Here is a 24614-nt window from a genome sequence, read left to right as displayed (position 1 = left end):
TACCCAAGAAAAAGAAATGCAAAAAGGCAAAATGGTTGTCTGAGGAGGCTTTACAAATAGCTGAGAAAAGAGGAGAAGTGAAAGGCAAAGGAGAAAAGGAAAGATATAGGCATCTGAATGAAGAGTTCCAAAGAAGAGCAAGGAGAGATAAGAAAGCCTTCCTCAGTGATCAGTGCAAAGAAATAGAGGAAAACAGTAGAATGGGAAAGACTATAGATGTCTTCAAGAAAATTAGAGATACAAAGGGAACATTTCATGCAAAGATGAGCTCAATAAAGGACTGAAATGGTATGGACCTAATAGAAGCAGAAGATATTAAGAAGAGGTGGCATGAATACACAGAAAAACTGTACAAAAAAGATCTTCATGACCCAGATAACCACGATAGTGTGATCACTCATCTAGAGCCAGACATCCTGGAATATGAACTGAAGTGGTCCTTAGGAAGAATCACTATGAACAAAGCCAGTGGAGGTGATGGAATTCCAGTTGAGCTATTTCACATCCTAAAAGATGATGCTGTGAAAGTGCTGCACTCAATATGCCAGCAAATTTGGAAATTCAGCAGGGATCACAGGACTGGAAAAGGTCAGTTTTCATTCCAATCCCAAAGAAGGGCAATGCCAAAGAATGTTCAAACTACCAAACAGTTGCATTCATTACATGCTACAAATAATGCTCAAAATTCTACAAGCCAAGCTTCAACAGTACGTGAACCATGAACTTCCAGATGTTCAAGCTGGATTTAGAAAAGTCAGAGGAACCAGAAATCAAATTGCCAATATCTGTTGTATAGTCAAAAAAAGTAAGAGTGTTCCAGAAAAACACCTACTTCTGCTTTATTGATTATGCCAAAGCCTTTGACTGTGTGGATCACAACAAACTGGAAAATTCTGAAAGAGATGGGAATACCAGACCGGCTTACCTGCCTCCTGAGAAATCTGTATGCAGATCAAGAAGCAACAGTTAGACCCAGACATGGAAGAATAGACTGTTTCCAAATTGGGAAAGGAGTATGTGAAGGCTGTATATTGTCACCCTGCTTATTTAACTTATATGCAGATCTCATCATGCGAAATGCTGGGCTGGGTGAAGCACAAGCTGGAAACAAGATAGCCAGGAGAAGTATCAATAACCTCAGATACACAGATGACACCACCCTTATGGCAGAAAGTGAAGAGGAACTGAAGAGCCTCTTGATGAAAGTGAAAGAGGAGAGTGAAAAAGCTAGTTTAAAACTCAACATTCAGAAAACTAAGATCATGGCATCCAGTCCCATCACTTCATAGCAAATAGACAGGGAAACAATGGAAACAGTGAGAGACTTTACTTTTTGGTCTCCAAAATAACTGCAGATGGTGACTGCAGCCACAAAATTAAAAGATGCTTGCTCCTTGGAAGAAAAGCTATGACCAACCCAGACAGCATATTAAAAAGCAGAGATATTACTTTGTTGACAAAGGTCTGTCTAGTCAAAGCTATGGTTTTTCCAGTAGTCATGTATGGATGTGATAGTTGGACTCTAAAGAATGTTGAGAGCAGAAGAATTCATTCTTTCGAGCTGTGCTGTTGGAGAAGACTCTTGAGAGTCCCTTGGATTGTGGGGAGATCCAACCAGTCCATCTTAAAGGAAATCAGTCCTGAATATTCATTGGAAGGACTGATGCTGAAGCTGAAACTCCAATACTTTGGCCACCTGATGTGAAGAAGTGACTCTGGAAAAGACCTTGATTCTGGGAAAGATTGAGGGCAAGAGGAGAAGGGGACAACAGAGGATGAGATGGTTGGATGGCATCACCGACTTGATGGGCATGTGATTGAGTGGGATTTGGTAATGGACAGGGAAGCCTGGTGTGCTGCAGTCCGTGGGGTTGCAAAGAGTCGGACACAACTGAGCGACTAAACTGAATTGAACTGAAGAGTATCTAAATTCTAGCCAAGATCATGTTATTTTTGGCCACCTTTGGCTAAATAACAAGCAAACTAATTTTGACTATATTTTATAAAGTAAAAAAAAATATTGCACATTCTAGTAAAGAACTTCTATGCCAAGTTTAAGCCTGGATCCGATGTTAAAACTAACTTATAACTCCCTAAAATGTAAAAGTTTGCTAGAACCTTAACATTACTGTGCTGTCAATTGCTTACTATTTCATTTATTTAGTTTACTGGTACTTAAGCTAAAGGAAACTGAATGTGGCTGTTTAAGACATAAGAAACTATGTACTGTATTTTCTATGTATTTTACTCTTTTAAGAAAAGGATGATTTTTACCTAAGAAGTGAAAAAGGTGACATTCATGGCCACTCAAAATGTTGCAGTGCTAAATAGTACACCCAATAGTGCGTGATGCATAACTTTAAAAAACAATGAGTGTTTTTCAGTTTTTCAGTATTTAAAACTTTGCTCCGAACATGTCAGAGCTTTACAGATGAGATATATCGTCCAGGATCCCGAGCTTTAGAGGCTTAAAAAATAAACTGCAAACTAGCAAACTTTTGGTTTTTGTTTTATTTCCATTATTTTTATAACCTTTCCTTTTAAGCACACTTTTTCTTGCTTTTGCCATTTTCAGATAAAGTTAGTAGTACTGAAATAATTCATTTTAAAATAAATTTGAAATGGGTTGAGCTTTCTGTGAGTTGTACCAAATGACATAAAACTGTGCGTTTCAGAGATTTTATATTTTCTCCTACCTTGTCATAATATTTTGACATCTTCTAGTGAGCTTCATCCAGTACTCTTGCCTGGAAAATCCCATGGACGGAGGAGCCTGGTAGGCTGCAGTCCATGGGGTCGCGAAGAGTCGAACACAACTGAGCGGCTTCACTTTCACTTTTCACTTTCATGAATTGGAGAAGGAAATGGCAACCCACTCCAGTGTTCTTGCCTGGAGAATCCCAGGGATGGGGGAGCCTGGTGGGCAGCCGTCTATGGGGTCGCACAGAGTCGGACACGACTGAAGCGACTTAGCAGCAGCAGTGAGCTTCAAGTTAAAAAATGTACCTGGACTATTACTGATTAATAGAAAAACAATGATCCTGTAAACTGCAGGGAATACTTCTGTGTCTTTTACTTTTTCAGTCATTTAATTTTCTACTCTGAAAGATAAATCTGACTAGCATCTTTTTCTCTTCTATGATGAGCCTAATCTTTTTTTTTAAAGTTTGAAAGTGTTAGTCGCTCAGTTGTGCTGGATACTCTGTGACCCCCTAGACTGTAGCCTGTCAGGTTCCTCTGTCCATGGGATTTCCCAGGCAAGAATTTTCACTCCAATTTCACTGGAGTGCACTGCCATTTCCTTCTCCAGGAGATCTTCCCAACCCAAGAATCTAACCCTGGTCTCCTGAATTGCAGGCAGATCCTTTATTGTCTGAGCTACCAGCGAAGCTGATCTTTTTACTAAGAATGGCATTAAAATGATGTCAATGATTCCTTTGAAAATTATTTTACCATGGTGAAGTTGTTTTCAGGTGTTGATCAAATTTTATTTACACTTAGTAGTGCAATAAAAATTACAGTTCTTGGGTGTATGTGTGACCTAAATGATCTGGGTTATTTTATTAAATTACCATGCATTGTATGTTGTTGTTTAGTTGCTAAGTCATGTCTGATTCTTTGCAGCCCCGTGGACTGTAGCCCTCCAGGTTCCTCTGTCCTCCACTACCTCCCAGAGTTTGTTCAAACTCATGTCCATTGAGTTGATGATACTACCCAACCATCTCTCTCTCTTTTTTTAAATAAATTTATTTATTTTAGTTGGGGGCTAATTACTTTACAATATTGTAGTGGTTTTTGCCATACATTGACATGAATCAGCCATGGGTTTACATGTGTTCCCCATCCTGAACCCCCCTCCCACTTCCCTCCCCATCCCATCCCTCTGGGTCATCCCATTGCCCGAGCCCTGAGCGTTTGTCTCATGCATCGAACCTGGAATGGTGTTCTGTTTCACATATGATAATATACATGCATCTGTGTCTCTTATTCTGTCTCGCGTATAGAGTTATCGTTACCATCTTTCAAATTCCATATATATGCATTAGTATACTGTATTGGTGTTTTTCTTTCTGGCTTACTTTACTCTGTATAATGGGCTCCAGTTTCATCCATCTCAATAGAACTGATTCAAATGTATTCTTTTTTTTTTTTAATGGCTGAGTAATATCCAACCATCTCATCCTCTGTTGCCCCCTTCTCCTGCCCTCAATCTTTCCCAGTATCAAGGTTTTTTTCCATTGGATGTACTGGACCTTATTTTCTAGCAGGCAGAAGTCAAGAATAGATAAAGATACAATTTGACATTTCTATTTTATAGAATACTCTAATTTAGGTAACAAAAATGTGAGAGGTACTGACTATGCTGACAGGAGGAGAGTGGTGATGTTAGGTCATAATTCCTTGTAAAAGGAGAGACAAGGAGGGATGAAGATTCCTGCATTAGGAAAGAAGTGATAGAGTCTCAGAGGCAAAGATCCCCAAATGCCCCACAGATCCTGGGAGCAACCTGAGATCATTCTTCAGGACTGGCGCCTGGGGACCAAATGCTTCAATTTTCTATATACATCACCACCCTTCCATCTCTTCCACACTCTGAAAACTGTTGTTATATTATGAGGAAATTAAAATAGATCCGTCTCCCTCCATCTCTTCCCCCTTGGGAGAGTGAAAGAGAAGAAAACCAAGGGAAGCAATGGAGTGCCACAGAATGAAAAAACAAACCAAACCAACACACAGACTAACAAATTGCAGCCTTCCGATACATTTTGGAGTTTTTCCTTAATGTGTTAACCCTCTGTAGACTGTTCTTTTCTTGGACCTACTTGAGCAAGGCTTCTGAGACATGCAGTCCCAAAGAAAACAAAAAAGGAGTGCCTAATGAATAAACACTTTGTTTGATTAACATTCACAACCCTGAGGATTGCAGCCCGGCAACTCAAGCTGTATTTCACATGCAGGCGAATGTAAACTTCTCTTTCATTCAGTGGCCGTAATTTCTGGGAAAACACAGATCCTCTCACAGGTTGAGAGAAGCACAGAATCTACAGGTTTTGAGGGCCCCAGTTGCAGTTTTTTAATTTCAATGGGGATATCTGAAAATAATTCAGGGTACCTTAAAAAACTCAATTTCCTAGTAAGTTAACTATGTTGTTGTTCAGTCACTCAGTCGTGTTCGATTCTGACAACCCCATGGACTGCAGCACGCCAGGCTTCTCTGTCCTTCACTGTCTCCAGAGTTTGCTTGAACTCATGTCCACTGAGTCAATGATGCCATCCGACCATCTCATCCTCTGCTGCCCCCTTTTCCCCCGCCCTCAGTCTTTTCCAGCATCAAGGTCTTTTCCAATGAGTTGGCTCTTTACATCAGGTGGCTAAAGTGTTCAAGCTTCCGCTTCAGCATCAGTCCTTCCAATGAATATTCAGGGTTGATTTCCTTTAGGATTGAATGGTTTGATCTCCTTGCTGCCCAAGGGACTCTCAAGAGTCTTCTCCAACACCACAGTTCGAAAGCATCAATTCTTCGGTGCTCAGCTTTCTTTATGGTCCAACTTTCACATCTGTAAATGGGTACTGAAAAAGCTATAGCTTTGCGTATACGGACCTTTGTTGACAAAGTGCTGTCTCTGCTTTTTAATACGCTGTCTAGGTTTGTCACAGCTTTTCTTCCAAGGGGCAAACGTCTTTTAATTTCAGGGCTGCAGTCACAATTTGCAGTGATTTTGGAACCCAAGAAAATAAAGCTTGTCACTGTTTCCATTATTTTCCCCATCTATTTTCCATGAAGTGATGGGACTGGATGATGATCTAACTATGAGCTAATAATCAAAGAAAAAAAAAAAAATCTGTTTTTTTGTGACATCATGAATATTCATGAAGGACTGATGCCGAAGCTGGAAACGCCAACACTTTGGCCACCTGATACGAAGAGCAAACTCATCAGAAAAGACCCTGATGCTGGGAAAGATTGAAGGTAGGAGGAGAAGGAGGTGACAGAATGCGAGATGGTTGGATGGCATCACTGGCTCAATGGACATGCATTTGAGCAAACTCTGGGAGATGGTAATGGACAGGGAAGCCTGGCACACTGCAGTCTATGGGGTTGCAAAGAGTCAGACACTACTGAGTGACTGAACAACAACAACAAAAATTGCAGACCCAAATGGCATCAACTTAAATATTTTAAAAAATGGCACAAAGTATAAATTAGTGCCCTTTTGAGCCCATATCTTTCTAGACCCTTTCTGCAAAAAGGATAACAAGTGTAAGTTGTGGAATACCACCAAGATATTCATTGTTTTGTTCTTTCAAACAAAAGGAACCAAGTAATTGCAGGTTTTAAAAATTGTGAATTCCTTATCAATGTCTGAAGCAAGGAAACATGCAACAATTTCTTTCAGAGTATTTTTAAAGTAAATATGTATAAAAATAAAAAATAGGTACAAAATATTTAAGGCCATATTTCAAAATATTTAACCTGAAGGTTCAGTTTGGAGGTATGGTCCTATTTATGAAGTGTTGACCAGCACTGAAACTATGGTAAATGGTTGTGGGGGCCTTCCTCTCTTTTTAAATTTATTTTTATTTTTGACTGTGTCAGGTCTTAGTTGTGGTGAGTGAGCTTCTCTCTAGTTGAGGTATGTAGGCTCAATAGTTGCAGAGGCATGGGCTTAATTGCCCCACGGCATGTTGGATCTTAGTTCCCTGACCAGAGATTGAACCTTCATTCCCTCCATTGTAAGGTGGATTCTTATCTGGGGAAGTCCCCTCATGGAGGTCTTCTGCTCCTGGGCAATTGTTTTCCTTCTCATTCCCTTGAGGCTAACTGTGGTAGAGAGGCTTATCCCCCTCACCAGCCCACTCCAAACCACAGAGTCAGCTAAAGACAATATTTCTCATCCCTCAGCTCTTGAATTCTGTTTTCACCCCTGAAGCTGACTGCAGGTCATCATTATCACCCCATCAAATGCTCTCTCACCCCAGGCTACTGCAGTCTTGTATTACCTTAGACCTTTGCACTGCAGGATATCTGTACAATGAGAGCAGCTAGATATGTGTATCAGCACCAAAGGAGGAAATATCTGCATGCTAAGGTTTTGTTTAGAAACTTGAAGGAAGGTAATCCCATGCCTGTCTCTCAGTTACAGAGAAGAGATGGTTCTCCATCTTTTACAAGAAAGATTTTTGGGTCAAAATTGTAGCAGAGGGCTGTGGAGAAGCCTGTAGAGCTGTTGTCCTGAAGCTGTGTTTGAATAGCGGGTCCACTGATTTTCTTCTAGGTTGTGTTTTCATGTGTGGATTTGAGGCAGGGATGTGTTGGAGCTAGCACTCACGAACTAGCAAGACCACTGGGCACTACTCTTCCCAGGTAGGCCATCAGTTGGTAGCCTGAAATTGGCCAAGGTGGTTGTATTTATGCCTTTATACCATGTATGCTGGCAGATGCTATCAGTCAGGGCCCCTGTCTCTCCTCTAGCCAACTCCAGCCAGGTTTGGGGAAATCGACAGCTGATTGGAGCAGAGCTGCTAAAGCCATTCTAGATCAATGCCTCAGTGGCACCTCTGTCTTCACCACTTCCTAAAATGTAGACCTTGTTTCTTTCATTTTTCTCCTTTTTTCTGATCTTCATTTTGCTTTTGGTTTCCTCTCCAGACTAATCTGCCTCTCCCTCTCCAACTTTCACGATTCTACTTTTCTCATAAAATCGTCTGCCTCCTGAATCTCTTTCCAGAAGATTCCCCAGTTTTTTGCCTTGTCTCAGTTTGGCAGGCATCTAAGCCTGCAACTTTACACCTGCATCCCTCTTGTTAAATGTGGGATAATATTTTCCTTTCATGTGCTCTCCCACACAGGAATACGTAGTAGAGACTAAATAATGTAGATTTTAATGCTAAGTGCGATGATGCAAGTGGGGATGAGAGTCAACTTACAGACAGAAAAAGTTGGTACCACATAGGTGTTGTGTTACATGTGGTTTGTTTGTTTGTTTTTTGTCCTTATATGTAATCCAAATTTTTCACTATGAAATGAGATTGAACAAAAGAAATGTGACCACTGTAGATACCTTAAATAAAAGAAGATAGTGAGAACCAAAGTGAACATTGGTTCATTAGCTTTAGAAAACTCATTGGCAAATGTGGTTTAGAAAAGGATGTTAATTACAATAGAATAATATCCAGCCTTTACAAGGAATGAAGTTCTCATACATATTATTGATACAATATGGATGAATCTTAGAGCAAGCCAGGCATGAAAGGGCAATATTGTAGGAAATACATAGAGAGAGTTAGTAGATTAATTTTCATCAGGAGCTGGAGAGAAGGATAATGGAAAGTTATTGTTTGATGGGTACAGAGTTTCTGTTTGGGATAATGGCAAGTTTTAGAAATAGTGATAATGGTACAGAAAATTGTGAATAATTAATGCCACTAAATTGTGCTCTTAAATGTTGTTAAAATAGCATATTTGTATTATGTTTATTTTACCCTAATTGAAAAAAAAGAAAAAGAAAGTGGTGTTATTTCTAGATACCACCTGGGTCCTCTTTCATTATTCTTTATCTCAGTGACTGGACCTACATTACCAAATAAATTTAGATGACTAATAAAAAGCATTCAGCAAAATACTCTATTAAATAAAGTGTGGTATATATTTGGAAGCTTTCAAATTATAGGCTAGTTGTTCTCAATCTGTAATCTCTGACCAGCAACATCAGCATCATGTGGAAACTTGTTAGAAATGTAAATTCTCTGTCCGCATCTCAGGTCTACTAAATCATGATCTCTGATGGAGCTCAGGCCCTGTGGTTTGTGTTTTACACAAGCCCTCCAGCTGATGGATACTTGCTGGCTTTGAGAACCAGACTTTTAGGCTATGACCACAGAAATGACTGCCAATGAGGTGGTGTCTTTTTATCTGAAGTAGAACATGGGATTTGGAGTAACAAGATATGCAGAAGTCTTGATGATAGAATGCATGAGAATTTACTATTTATGTGACCTGGGACAAGCTACTAAGTTTTCTCATTTATACAAATGTTTTCTCATCCATTAAGTGGGGATAATATCAGTACTTAATTCAAAAGGTATTTATGTGAAAACACATAGAAATTATGCATTATTATACATTTAATATTAATAATAACAGTATTAACAATAGCAATACATAGGAGGATGCTGGTTTAGGCTATTACGAAAGGACATTATTTAATATATTATCTGTGGGTCTCCAGTTGAAGAAAGGAGGAGAGAAATTTCCTTTAAATTTTAATGGCAGAGGGACTTCCCTTGTGGTCCAGTGGCTAAGACTCTGCATTCCTAATGCAGGTGGCCCAGGTTCGATCCCTGGTCAGGGAACTAGATCCCACATACCACAACTAAGAGTTTGTATACTGCAGCTAAAGATTGAAGATCCAGCATGCCACAACAAAGACTGAAGATCCTGCAGGCCAAAATTAAGACCCATTGCAGCCAAATAAATAAATAAAAATAAATTAAAAAAAAAACTATTTAAAATGTTTAATGACTAGAAAAATGACTTATTTATCTACAAGAAATAAGTGCCCCTGTTTGTTTCTGCTAATGAGAATTACATAATTTTTCACGTGTTCATTTTTAGTTTGTTGGTAATACTCAGGGCCAAATTTGATCCCTCAATCCCAAGCTCAGTCCCATCAATTACTTTAAGACTTCTTGTGTAATATGTACTTCTTTTCATTTTTTTCTGTGGTTCTATTTTTTAAATTCATCTAATTTTATTTGTTGCTAAGTCATTTCTGACTCTTTGTGACCCCATGAACTGCAGCATGCCAGGCTTCCCTGTCCTTCACTGTCTCCCAGAGTTTGTTCAAATGCCCACTGAGTCATTAATGCTATCTGACCATCTCATCCTCTGTTGTCCCCTTCTCCTCTTGCCCTCAGTCATTCCCAGCATCAGGGTCTTTTCCAATGAGTCAGTTCTTTCCATCATGTCGCCAAATTACTGAAGCTCCAGCTTCAGCATCAGTCCTTCCAATGAATATTCAGGGTTGATTTCCTTTAGGATTGACTGGTTTAATCTCCTTTCAGTCCAAGGGACTCTCAAGATATGTCCCCAATTATAACTTCCTTTACACTTACTCTTTCTTTTGCCTTAGTAAAAAATGGAAGAGAGAAAGAAGGAAAATACCTAGGTATATCACTTGATTTAGTAAAATAACTACTTAAGAATGCTAGGAATACCAGGAAATTCTCCATATTGAAAGAATGCCTCTGTGTTCTTTCTGTGGTCATAAGATTTCTCAGGCTTAGCCTCTCCTCTGCATAATGGAAAATGATTTTCCAGTACCATGTAGTGAAAAGAGCCCTAGCCAGTATTTAGAAAAACCAACCATAAGCCTCTGTCACTTTGGACATGCCATATGTTCACTTCCCTCATCTCTTGAATAGATTATGAAGATCGAATAAGAAAATCTATGTAAAATTGCTTGGTAAATAACAAAGCTATGCCCAAGTTGAAGCTGGTATATATAAAATTTTGATCACATAGATACCATTGGTTAAATAAATGAGTAAACAATGAACAAATGGATTCTTCATCTGCCTTTTTCTCCTTCTCTCTCTTTCTCTTATCATGCCTGAATGTATTGGCTTCTAGAACAAAGTTTAGGACAATGTTTTAATAAATGAAATTCATTTTGTCATTAAGAACATGGTATTCATTTCATGTAGATATCACCTCAAATGGAAATTAATATTTTTAAGTACCTTAGACAAATGTAATTGTTGTTATACCTATTATTACTGAGTCACTTGATGTCATTTAATGGCTTGTACTTGTTTTTATTGTCTTTATATTCAGTTGCAGATATAGCAGTTTTCTCAATTTCATGAGAATATTTTGTTGACCGTAACATTTGTCAGTTATTTTGTGAATTAGGAATGATAGTATGACATATTATTAATGAAATCTTGGGATGCATTTCAACAGTCTAGCAAAATGTCATCTTTCACCCAGCAGAAAACTGACTCAAGAAAAATGCTCAAAACCACAAAATAGGATAGGGGAGAGAGAATATATTTTAGCAGAGAAGTTAATTACAAATTTATTTATTTGCATTTATAGTCAGTCATTTCATATAGTCAAACAATTTGGAAACAATATGAAATGGAGTTAAAGTTACTTCTATATGAAGTAAGTAGACATTATTAAAAAGTGATAATAATGACATTAATAGCTATTTGACACTATTAAAAGGCACTGTATAATGCAGAAAATTACCCTCTGTTGGGAGATATCACAATTATTCCAGTTTGCAAAGGAAGCTCTGAGACTTGAGAATTTACATAATCTGCTCAAGCCTCACAGTAGTGGGTTGTTCAGCTAAAATATGAACTGAGACTGTCTGCCTTTAAATCCTATATTTATTACCATTTGCTACCCTAAAGATTATTGTACACTATTTTAGCACTATTTCTGATAACAACAGACGGATATATGAGAAAACTAAACCAACCCCCCCCAAAGACTCCAAAATAAAACCAAAAACAAATTTAAAAAAGCAGAACCCTAAAAAATAAAAAATCTCCACAAATTCAAGTCTATTAACAAATGTTACTGATATATTTATTAGTCTTCTATGCCATAGTCCTAATATACTTTTGAAAAGCACTGCCATGCCATTTAACAGACATTGGCAGGAAAAATCCTCTTGTGGCATTAATTCCATGCAACCATAAAAAGAATCCTTGCTAAATGCCAGCAAATGAGGTGGTAATAACTTCAAACTTCTTTACTCAGCAGGGGTAAAAAAAAAGATCTGCTTTCCATCTTAAATTTTTCAGTGTAAAACAATGATATGAGGTTCAAGTGTTCTTCATGACCCCTTTAAGTTGAGGATGTATTAACATGCGAGTTAAGATGTAGCAGTTTCACAGAAATGATCTATTTTCAAAATTTAGCATTCAGACTCCACAGCGTGACTGCCAGTGTTTCTTTAGCTGCTAGATGGGAGAGCCCTTGCGCTCCTTCCCACACACCTGTGTTTACATTGAGGCCTTGGCAGCACATGACCCCGCAGCCATCCCTCACAGCTTTCGGTTTGCCTTCAGCCATGGCAAGCCGCACTGTCCCTGCACTTTCACTAGCTAGCACTGTTAGAATGTTGACTTAGGAGTCCTAAGCTGGGAATTTAATATAAATCAGTTTGTTGAATTTCACTCATTTTAGAATGTTACACAGATATTTTCTTAAATCCTAAACTGGAATTGATTATGTCTTGTAAATACTGTTGAACTTTAAAAAGGGAATGGGGGCGTTGTTTTCATATAACTTTTTTGCTTTATATGGACTTAAGATATTTCTCCCCATTAGCATCTCTTGGAAAATAGGGATCATGGGCTTAAAATGAGTTGGTTATTTAGCAAAATAGATAGCAAGAGAAGAGGGGGATAATATTTCTTTGAGGCTTCTTAGGTTTCAGGTACAAGATATTAAGGCAAAAGAAATCTATAACAATACAACTTTGGAGTGATGGTTTAAGATTTTAGATGCTACTTTTCATGAAAAATTTGATGCATAATGAATCTTTTCATCAAAGTATATGCCATTGCTTTTAGAGCCTGATGAATGAATAGTAAGTAGAATGCATTGACCTCTAGATTTCTTAGGAAATAGCAGGTACTGTGGTTATATTCAACTATATGAGTGCGACTGATGTGATTAATTGATTCTTTAAAAAGAACTATGCTTTGCTAAAGTTCATTCCTGAAGAAGATAACCAATTCCTGCCCACAAGGAACTTAACATTGTTTAGGGGTTAAAGACAAGTAAATAGATGGTTACAAAAAGAATAAATAAGAAGAGAATTGCAGAATCCACAGGAGACCGCTCTAACCAACATGCTGTGTGGTCAGGGAAGCCTGAGCAAAGAGGGAGACACAGTCAAGTTCAGACCTGACAGGTGAGTAGAGGCTAGCCAGGTAAGGGTCTGGGTAAAGAATATTCTAGGCAGAAGGTAGAGATGTGTGAATTCCCAAAACCAAAAACAGATTTCTACAAAACAAATTCCATAAAATGAGTCTAAAGCCAGTATCATTAATCCTTTGGAAAGGGATATAAGGTTTAACTTTAAATGTATAATTTCTGATAGGTTTAAATCATCTCATCTTCAAAAAAGAATCTAAGGTGCTATTTCTTTAGGGAGGTGAATTGTTTCTCATGGAACATCTGTTTTATTTATATATTTTGTGTCCTTTTGGAGTAAAATGGAAAGAGCCCCACTGGTTCAAAAAAAAAACTAGAAATTTTGTTTCAGTCAGTGAACTACTAAAAAGAGGTTGGTTATAAGCTACATTAGAACTAAAAATTTTTTGCTATTAAAAATTTTCTAGTATTAAAAGATTTTATTATAAATCATTCTTTTTACTACTTAAAATATATTTTGACCATTTAAAGTTATGATTTTAAAATGGAAGTTAATTAAATGAATAAATTTAAAATATAAGTTTAATTAAATTAGTGAATATTTTGAAATCAAAGTTGAAATTTAATGAACAAGTTCTGGGAATCTCAGGTACAGAATAGTGATTACATTTTGTGATACTGTATTACATACTGGCAAGTTGCTGTGAGAGTAGATCTTAAATCTTCTCACTATAATATGGTGGAAATATGTGATATAATGCAGGTGTTAGCTAACACTGTAGTGGTAATCATTTTGCAATATCAAGTACATTAAATCAACATGTTGTACACCTTAAACTTACACAATGTTAGTATTCAGTTATATCTCAATATAGCTGGAAAAACATTTAACTTTTCATCACATCGTGGCTGTCTCGAGTTTCTCCGATTTTATATTATCACTATTTTCATTAAGCAAAGGAACATGCTGAGTATTAACAGTAAGAAAAATGTGTTTATTTGAACAATAATGTTTGAGTACATAATTTATCTGATAAATATTATTTTATTATATATACATTTTTAATTTACTGAATTATAAATCTTTTCAAAAAGCTGAGAAGTGAGGTTACTGACTTGATAAATAATACTCCTTATTTTTAAAATGGAAATAAGAAAGTGATTGTAATTAGAAAATTTTTTTCTATCTAGAAATTTCCTAGATGGGGCGATAAATTTAAAGTCAGTTTCTGAACACTTAAGGTTAATAAGGTATTAAATAATTCCCTTTTCATCTACAAAAAACAAGCAATCTGAGACAAATTCACTTTTCTTCTTTGACATGGTAGGGTGGGATGAAGAATATATATATTCAAATTGACTTTAAAACCATTTTCTGAGGGCCGGTTCAAGATGGCAGTTTAGGAAGATCCTGAAGACTTATCCCCTCCAATAGACATACCAAATCTACATCTGTGTTTTGAACAATTCTTTCTAAAAAAGACCTTAAAACTAGCTTAATGGTCCTCTCCAACAAAGGATTAAAGGGCTACATCAAGGCAGTAGGAGAGGCAGAGATGTGGTCTCACCAAAATTCCACCCTTCCACAGTCAGGAGGAAGTCTTACAAACATAGAGCTTCTTTCTGAGGAGCCAGGTGTTCATGCTCAATATCAAGCACCCCAACCCTTGGAACCTGCACCGTAAGAGGAGCTCCCTAAAGGTATGGCTTTGAAAACCAACAGGACATATTCAAGAGGCCCGTTGGGGTATAGGGAACAGAGATTTCACTCCTAAAGGACTCACACATAGAGTCACTCACCCTGGGACCCAGCATAAAAACAGCAGTTTGAAAAGCACATAGACCATATGTGAAGGAGATTCATTTGCTAATCTTAAAACATCTGTTGGAGGGGCAGGCACCTATTGGCACTCTCTCTGGAACAGAAGTGACAGTGGGTGCCATTTCCGTGTTCTTTGTCTATCTTGCTAGCAACAGTGGGTGTGACCTGGTCCCAGACTCTCCTGCAGTCCCACAAAAGCTGGTGAGTGTGCCCCAGCTTCATGCTTACTCAGGGACCTGCTAAAGTCAGCAGGAGCACACTCGCCCCACTCTCCTCTTGTTCAGTTAAAGTATATGGGGTACACAATTCACACAGAGAATTCTTATTGAGCACCTGGCTCTGGTGGCATCAGGTTGTACATTTTTGGTCCTTGCAGAACTGAAAATAATCAGAGAGACAGTTCTTGTCAGGCTTTGCACAGACAGTAGACTGAAACACATCCCCAGTCATCCTGTGAAAAAGGCCTACTGGAGCTTCAGCCAGAGCAATAGGCTTCAGGTTTAAAACACATCTAAAGGCTACTGAGTTGCTCTGAGGTTATGTGGGCTGGAGGAACCATCTTTTCACTCTCCTGTGGCCTTGCTGGAGAAGGAAATGGCAACCCACTCCAGTATTCTTGCCTGGAGAATTCCATGGAAAGAGGAGCCTGGAGTCCATGGGGTCACAAAGAGTCAGAGATGACTGAGTGACTAACACTTTGGTCTTGCTACAGCTTGCCGGTACTCCCAGAAAGGAACTGATACACCTGCCTGGACCCCTGATTTTTGTAACTTTCTTCAAGAAGACACATCCAGATCACATGCTCAGGAAGCCAGCAGGTTTTATTTTTGAGGTTCTACAAGACAGGATGTGTGTATCTGCTTTAAAAGCTGCTGCCTGAGGGTCTGGCTTATCAGCCTGAAACTAGGTTCTGAGATCTCTCTGTCTGGAATGCTAACAAATCTTGGCACACCCTCAATAACTAGGACCTATCAAGAATAAATCAGGCTGCTTAAACAATCACAAAGGTTCAAGAGACAACTAAGAACTAGGGCAAGGTTGAAGGATAAGATTCATTTCTTACACAAGGCCACTCCTTCAAATCTGAGGGAAGGAGTTTTTTTTTTTCTCTCCAAGTATATAGAAGCAAACATGGAGAGTCAAACAAATGAGGGAACAGAGAAATATGTCCCAAATGAAACAATAAGATAAAACCCCAGGGAAAAAAATCCTTAATGAAATGCAGATAAATAATTTAGCTGATAAAGAGTTCAAAGTAATGGTCATAAAGATGAGACCTTCAACAAAGAGAAAATATAAGAAAGTAGCAAATGGAAGTTGAAGTTGAATTACAGAATATAATAACTGTGCTGAAAAATATGCTAGAGGTGTTCATCAGAAGACTAGATGAAACAGCAGAAAGGATCAGGGATCTGGAAGGCTGGCCAGTGGAACTCATCCAAACAAAATAGCAAAAAAGTGTTTAATAGTGAAGGTATCTTAAAAGATCTATGGGACAACATGAAGCAGAACAACATTTACATTATAAGAATTCCAGAAGAAAGAGAGAAGAAAAAAAGAAAAAGAAAAAATTCCAGAAGAAAGAGAGAAGAAGAAAACTTATTTGAAGAAATAATGGCTGAAAATTTCCCTAACATGGGGAGGAAATACAGTCCAGATCCAGAAAGCCCCGAGAATTACAAATAAGAGGAACCCCAAAAGATTTACACCAAGATGCATTATAATTAAAATGTCAGAGTTCAAGAGTGAATCTTAAAAGAGTAAGAAAAAAAAAACACTTGTTATATACAAAAGAATCTCCAAATGACTATTAGGTTTTCAGCAGAAACTTTGTAAGCCAGAAAGGAGTGGTGTGATATATTCAAAGTGCTGAAAGGAAAAGCTTTCAAACAAGAATACTCTGCCTGGTCACATTATCATTCAGAATTGAAGGGAGATAGTTTTCCAGACAAGCAAAAAGTAAAGGTATTCATTACCACTAAACTGGCCTTGCAAGAAATGTTAAAGGGACTTCCTTAAGGTAGAAAATAAGGACACTAATTAGTATCAAGAAAACATATGTTTATGAATATCTCACTGGTAAAGGTAAATATGTAGTAAAGGTAGGGGATTGATTACTTATAGAGCTAGTACAAAGGTTAAAAGGCAAAAGTAATAAAAATAACCAGCTATAATAATTAGTTATATAGAATAAAAAGATGTAATATGTGACATCAAAAGCATAAAATGTGGGAAAAAAGTAAAAATATATAATTTTAGAATGTGTTCAAACTTAAATTGCCAAGAACTTAAAATAGACTGGTACTCACACACTCATACACACACACAAACACTTACATACACATACATGTATATGCATACATACATACATAGGCTATGAAATATGAGCCTCTTGGTAACCACAAATGAAAAATAGACGGTACATACCAAAAAATAATGAGAATGAGTTCTAAGCATAACACTAAAGAAAATCATCAAACCATAAGGGAGGAGAACTAGAGAAGAAGAAACAGAGAGGAACTGAAAAACAGCCAGGAAACAATGAACAGAAATGTAAACGGGCTTAATTCTCCAATCAAAGTAAGTACCAAATGGATAAAAAACAAGACCCTGTATTTGCTGCCTTTAAGACACTCACTTCAGATGTAAGCACACACACAGACTGAAAGTAAAATGATAGAAAAAAGATATTTCATATAGGCAGAGAGCAAAGAAGGCTGAGGTAGCTATATTTACATCAGGCAAAATAGACTTTAAAACAAAGACTGTAATAAAAGATAAAGATGATCATTATATAATGATTAAGGGGTCAACCAAACAAGAACATATAACATTTGGAAATATTTATTCACCCAACATAATCTGAGCCACAGTCAGCTCCTGGTCTTGTTTTTGCTGACTGTATAGAGCTTCCCCATCTTTGGCTGCAAAGAATATAATCAGTCTGATTTCGGTGTTGACCATCTGGTGATGTCCATGTGTAGAGTCATCTCTTGTGTTGTTGGAAGAGGGTGTTTGCTATGACCAGTGTGTTCTCTTGGCAGAACTCTATTAGCCTTTGCCCTGCTTCATTCTGTACTCCAAGGCCAAATTTGCCTGTTACTCCAGGTATCTCTTGAGTTCCTACTTTCTCATTCTAGTCCCCTCTGATGAAAAGGACATCTTTTTTGGGTGTTAGTTCTAGAAGGTCTTGTAGGTCTTCATAGAACCATTCAGCTTCAGCTTTTTCAGCATTACTGGTTGAGGCATAGACTTGGATTACAGTGATATTGACTGGTTTGCCTTCGAAATTGAGAAAGTAGGGAAAACCACTAGACCACTCAGGTATGAACTAAATCAAATCCCTTATGATTATACAGTGGAAGTGACAAATAGATTCAAGGGTTTAGGTCTGATAGACAGAGTACCTGAAGAACTATGGATGGAGGTTTGTGACATTGTACAGGAGGCAGTGATCAAGACCATCCCCAAGAAAGAGAAATACATAAAGGCAAAGTGATTGTCTGATAAGGCCTTACAAATAGCTAAGAAAAGAAGTGAAGCTAAAGGCAGAGGAGAAAAGGAAAGATATACCTGTCTGAATGCGGAGTTCCAAAGAATATCAAGGAAAGATAAGAAAGCCTTCCTCAGTGATCAATGCAAAGAAATAGAAGAAAACAATGGAATGGGAAAGACTAGAGATCTCTTCAAGAAAATTAGAGATACCAAGGGAACATTTCATGCAAAGATGGGCACAATAAAGGACAGAGAGTGTATGGACCTAACAGAAGCAGAAGATGTTAAGAGGTGGCAAGAATACACAGAAGAACTATACAGGAATAATCTTCATGACCCAGATAACCATGATGGTCTGATCACTGATCTAGAGCCAGACATCCTGGAATGTGAAGTCAAGTGGTCCTTAGGAAGCATCACTATGAACAAAGCTAGTGGAGGTGATGGAATTCCAGTTGAGCCATTTCAAATCCTAAAAGATGATGCTGTGAAAGTGCTGCACTCAACATGCCAGCAAATTTTGAAAACTCAAGAGTGGCTACGGGACTGGAAAAGGTCGGTTTTCATTCCAATCCCAAAGAAAGGCAATGCCAAAGAATGCTCAAACTACCACACAATTGCACTCATCTCACATGCTAGCAAAATAATGCGCAAAATTCTCCAAGCCAAGCTTCAGTAGTATGTGAACCATGAAATTCCAGATTTTCAACTTGGATTTACAAAAGGCAGACTAACCAAAGATCAAATTGGCAACATCCGTTGAATCATCGAAAAAGCAAGAGAGTTCCAAAAAACTTCTACTTTTGCTTTATTGACTAAGCCAAAGTCTTTGTGTGGATCACAACAAACTGTGGAAAATTCTTCAAGAGATGGGAATACCAGATCACCTTACCTGCCTCCTGAGAAATCGGTATGCAGGTCAAGAAGCAACAATTAGAACTGGATATGAAACAACAGACTGGTTCCAAATTGGGAAAGGAGTACGTCAAGGCTGTATATCATCACCTTGCTTATTTATCTTATATGCAGAGCACATCATGCAAAATGCCAAGCTGGGTGAAGCACAGTGTGGACTCAAGTTAGCCAGGAGAAATATCAATAACCTCAGATATACAGATGACACCACCCTTATGGCAGAAGGTGAAGAAGAACTAAAGAGCCTCTTGTTGAAAGTAAAAGAAGAGAGTGAAAATGTTGGCTTAAAACTCAAAGTTCAGAAAACTAAGATCATGGCATCTGATCCCATCACTTCGTGGCAAATAGATGGGGAAACAGTGGAAACAGTGAGAGACTTTTAATTTTTTGGTCTCCAAAATCACTGCAGATGGTGACTGCAGCCATGAAATTAAAATATGCTTGCTCCTTGGACGAAAAACTATGACCAATGTAGACAGCATATTAAAACACAGAGACATTACTTTGCTGACAAAGGTCCATCTAATCAAAGCTATTGTTTTTCCAGTAGTCATGTATGGATGTGAGAGTTGGACTATAAAGAAAGCTGCGCATCAAAGAATTGATGCTTTTGAACTGTGGTGTTGGAGAAGACTCTAGAGAGTACCTTGGACTGCGAGGAGGTCCAACAGTCCATCCTAAAGGAAATAGGTCCTGAATATTGATTGGAAGGACTGATACTGAAGTTGAAACTGCAATACTTTGGCCACCCGATGTGAAGAACTGACTCATTGGAAAAGACCCTGATGCTGGGAAAGATTGAAAGCACGAAGAGAAGGGGATGACAGAGGATGAGATGGTTGGATGGCATCACCGATTCAATGGATATAAATTTGAACAGGCCCAAGGAATTGGTAGTGGATAGGGAAGCCTGATATGCTACAGTCCATAGAGTTGCAAAGAATTGGACATGACTGAGCAACTTAACTGAACTGATTCACCCAATATAAGAGAACCTAAATATATCAAGCAAGTATCAGTAGACTTGAAGGGAGAAACTGACAGCAATACAGTAATAGAGAACTTTTAACACCCTAGTTACATTAATGGATATATCATCCAAACAGGAAATTAATAAGGAGGCATTGGCCTTCAATGTCACATTGAACAAGATAAATTTAATAGACATATACAGAATATTTCATCCCCAAAAAGGAGAATACATTCTTCTCAAAAGTACACAGACATTCTCCAGGAAGGCTCATATGTTAGACTCCACAAGTCTCAATCAATTTAAGAAGATTGAAATCATGCCAAGCATCTTTTCCAACCATCTGGAAATGATTCCAAGCATCATTTCCCACCAAAGTGTACAAAAGACACAAAGTGTTATTATAGACTACCATGAATAATTATACACTAACCAATTGGACAACCTAGAAGAAATGGATAAAGTCCTAGGAACATACAATCTTCCAAGACTCAATCATGAAGAAATAAAGTCCAAATAGACTGATTATTAGTAGAGAGATTGAAACAGTGATCAAAAATCTGCCCCCAATGAAATTCCAGGACCAGGTGGCTTTACTGAATTCTACCAAAATTGCAAAGACTTTCAAGATTCTCAAGAATCTTGAGAATTGGATTCCAAAAAGATGAAGAGGAGAGAATGCTTCCAAATTCACTTTAGAAGGCCAGCAAAGCACACAAAAAGAAAATTATAGGCCAGTATCTCTCATCAAAATGTTAGTAAACCAAATTTAATGATATATCAAAAGGATCATATACCATGATCAAGTGGGATTTATTCAGGGATGCAAGGATTGTTTAACATCTGCAGATCAATTACTGTGATATGTCATGTTAATAAATTGAAGGATAAAAATCATATGATAATACCAATTGATGCAGAAGAAACTTTTGAGAAAATTCAGCATCCAGTTATAATAATAAAAAACCTTCAACAATGGGAGTACAGAGGGAATATACCTCAACATAATAAAGGCAATATATGACAAACCCACAGTTATCATCATACTCATGGTGAAAGTTGAAAACTTTTCTCTATGATGAGTTATAAGATAGGGATGCCCACTCTCACTACTTCTCTTCAACATAGTGTTGAAAATCCTAGCCATAGCAGTTAGGCAAGAAAAATAAATAAAGGGTATTTAAATTGGAAATCACCGCCACTAGTTTGCCCGGAGAAATATCAATAACCTCAGATATGCAGATGACACCACCCTTATGGCAGAAGGCGAAGAGGAACTAAAGAGTCTCTTGATGAAGGTGAAACAGGAAAGTGAAAAAGTTGGCTTAAAACTCAACATTCAGAAAACCAAGATCATGGCATCTGGTCCCATCACTTCATGGCAAATAGATGAGGAAACAGTGGAAACAGCGAGAGACTTTATTTTTGGAGCTCCAAAATCACTGCAGATGGTGACTTCAGCCCATGAAATTAAAAGATGCTTCTCCTTAGAAGAAAAGCTATGACCAACATAGACAGCATGTTAAAAAGCAGAGACATTTTTTGCCAGTGAAGGTCTGTCTAATCAAAGCTGTTGTTTTTCCAGTAGTCATGTATGGATGTGAGAATTGGACTATAAAGAAAGCCCAGCACTGAAGAATTGATCCTTTTGAGCTGTGGTGTTGGAGAAGACTCTGGAGAGTCCCTTGGACAGCAAGGAGATCCAACAGTCCATCCTAAAGGAAATCAGTCCTGAATATTCATTGGAAGGACTGATGCTGAAGCTGAAACTCCAATACTTTGGCCATCTGATGTGAAGAAGTGACTCATTTGAAAGACCCTGATGCTGGGAAAGATTGAAGGCAGGAGGCGAAGGGGGTGACAGAGGATGAGATGGCTGGATGGCATCACCGACTCAATGGACATGAGTTTGGGTAGGCTCTGGGAGTTGGTGATGGACAGGGAGGCCTGGCGTGCTGCAGTCCATGGGATCGCTAAGAGTTGGACACGACTGAGTGACTGAACTGAAACTGAACTGAAACTGGAAAAGAACAAGTAAAACGATTACTGTTTGCAAATGAAATAATTTATAGTTTTATAGAAAACCTAACAAGTCCATCAAAAAGTACTGTTAGAATTAATGAAAAAATTCAGTAAAGTTTAGGCACAAAATCAATTTACAATTTCAATTTATAAATATTTCTTGTGTTTTTATACACTAACTTTGAACTATCAGAAAGAGAAATTAAGAGAGAAATTCCATTTACTACTGCATCAAGAGAATAAAATATCTAGGGATAAAGTTCACCAAGAAGGTTAAAAACCTGTATGCCAAAAAATTTAATACTTTGATGAAAGAAATTGAGGAAGATGGCAAATAAATTGAAAGAAGTTCTGTGCTCTTAAATTGGAAGAATGAATATTCATGGTGGCTTTTGTGTAAAGGCCAGAGTGTAGGGAGGGGAAAACAGAAGTAGGCATGAACTAGTTAACAGGTACTGCAGTAGCCCATGGGAGAAAAGATCAGCACTTGTTCTGGGAAGACAGTGGAGCAGGACCCAGTTAGGAATCCTTTTGTTTTTTCAATTAGAGGGTCAGGATATACTGATAGATTTGATATGCAGAGTAAAAGAGAAGAATCAACTTTGATGTCTAAGTTATTGTTTTTTTTTTAAATTTTTTCATTGGAGGATAATTGCTTTACAATGTTGTGTTAGTTTCTGTTGTACAACAACTCAAATCAGTCATAACTTTATAGATGTATCATATCTCCTCCCTCTTGATTCTCCCTCCCATCCCTGTGCCCCACATCCCACCCTTCTAGGTCGTCACAGAGCACCAGGCTGGGCTCCCTGTGCTATACAACAGCTTTCCACTAGCTATCTATTTTACATAAGGTAGTGTATATATGTCAATGCTACTTTCCCAATTCGTCCCACCCTCTCCTTCCCCCGCTGTGTCCACAAGTCCGTTCTCTACATCTGTGTCTCCATTTCTTTCTTGGCATCTAGACTCATCAGTATCATCTTTCTAAATTCCATGCATGCGTGCTTAGTCATGTCTGACTCTTTGTGACTAGATTCTATGTACGTTAATGTATGATATTTGTTTTACTTTCTAACTAACTTGACTCGGTATGACAGGCTCTAGATTCATCTGCCTTACTACAGCTGACTCAGATGTGTTCCTTTTTATGGCTGAGTAAATATTATTTTTGGCCTGAGAAACTAGGTAAATTTTGATGTCATTTACTGAAATGAGGAAACATGTGAAAGCAGAGGGTTGTTCTGGGGACATGAATGAAATATCAGTAGTTTTTGGACATGTCAAAATTGAGATAGCTCTGTCATCCATGTGAATCTCTTAGGTCATCTCTTGATATGTGAATTTTGATTTCAAGCCAAAGTCAGGCTAGGAGTTGTACATTAAAAAAATAAATAAGAATCATCAAGGAATATTTGGTGTTTAAAGCTAATTTAGTGGGTCTAATTGCAACCCTCCAGGGAGAGTAATGAAGTAAAAAGGACCAAGGACAGAGTCCTAGACAGTTTTTGTCTTCTCCAGTCTTCCAGCTTTGGAAATCATGTCTTCAGATGATACAGTCTACCACCCCTGCTTCTTGATGTTATCTACAGGCTTCAGTTTAAGCTCCTGGATTTGTCTGTCTTTTCAAATTATTACAAGATAAACTGAAGTGTATGAAAAATTTCAAGAGTTCATTATTTGAGCAAAAAATGGTTTTAATCATGCAGAACCAAACTTGAAGTGGTTAGGAGAACTCTGTCAGCAGGAGTTCAGAGAGGGACTTTATAGAGAAAAGGCAGAAGTAAAGCAAGGAAATTATTGGTTGATGACAGCTTATGACCTCCCTGACTGTTTCTGATTGGTTGTCCTTAGGTTTTGATTTTGTAACCTTGAGAAATTTATGGCTTAGATTTTGATTTATTTGCTTATGTAGGCCTCCAAGACATTAGAGTTACCTCAGTCAGATGACCTGTTGTTTAAATAATTCAATAATCCTTATGCCCATCATGCTCTCAGAGGGTCACTGAGCATGGAGATAAACCTTCCAGTCTGGCCACTCAGATCCTGGCTCTCTTCTCCTCCAATGAGCTTCTCTGACAACAACCTTATCCGTCTCCTCCCACCATCAGACTCTAGATCTTGCATTACTAATGTCTGCAATCCATCCACAATCACAGTGTCAAGCACCTTATTTTCTCAGCACCACCACTGATCTTTCCACAGTTCTCTCTCTAGTTCTCTAGATTTATTCTCTGACTGTCATGAGCTCTATAGCTCATTGTTCCTACACCTTTTAAAAGTATCCCTAAAGCCTCTATTCTCCCATTTCCCTCCCAACTTAGTTTTGATTCCATGGTCCATTATTATAATCACTCCCTTGCAGACACTGTCAATGCACTTGCTTCTATTTTTTGCTTTATTATTGTTGCCTGGCAAGACTCCAACTCTGGTTAAATCCAACTCTTCTCTTTCTCCACACCTGTACTTGCAGACCTGAATATAGCTGG

The 24614-nt window shown here is 38.0% G+C and overlaps 1 protein-coding gene and 1 non-coding gene across 6 annotated transcripts in view; both read left to right on the top strand.

The window, feature by feature from the left end:
* CFAP299 (cilia and flagella associated protein 299) overlaps positions 1 to 24614 on the top strand; it is a 638853-nt gene that overhangs the window by 106763 nt on the left and 507476 nt on the right. The gene's annotated exons all lie outside the window — the stretch shown is intronic.
* TRNAR-CCU (transfer RNA arginine (anticodon CCU)) lies at positions 9282 to 9354 on the top strand. The gene has a single exon. It is a non-coding gene; the product is annotated as a tRNA-Arg (tRNA).

This window comes from Giraffa tippelskirchi, chromosome 1 (assembly GCF_054371585.1).
Source record: "Giraffa tippelskirchi isolate mGirTip1 chromosome 1, T2T-mGirTip1v1.2.pri, whole genome shotgun sequence".
Taxonomy (NCBI): domain Eukaryota; kingdom Metazoa; phylum Chordata; class Mammalia; order Artiodactyla; family Giraffidae; genus Giraffa; species Giraffa tippelskirchi.
The sequence above is the reverse complement of the archived record's forward strand: the minus strand, read 5'-3'. Positions and strand labels throughout refer to the sequence as shown.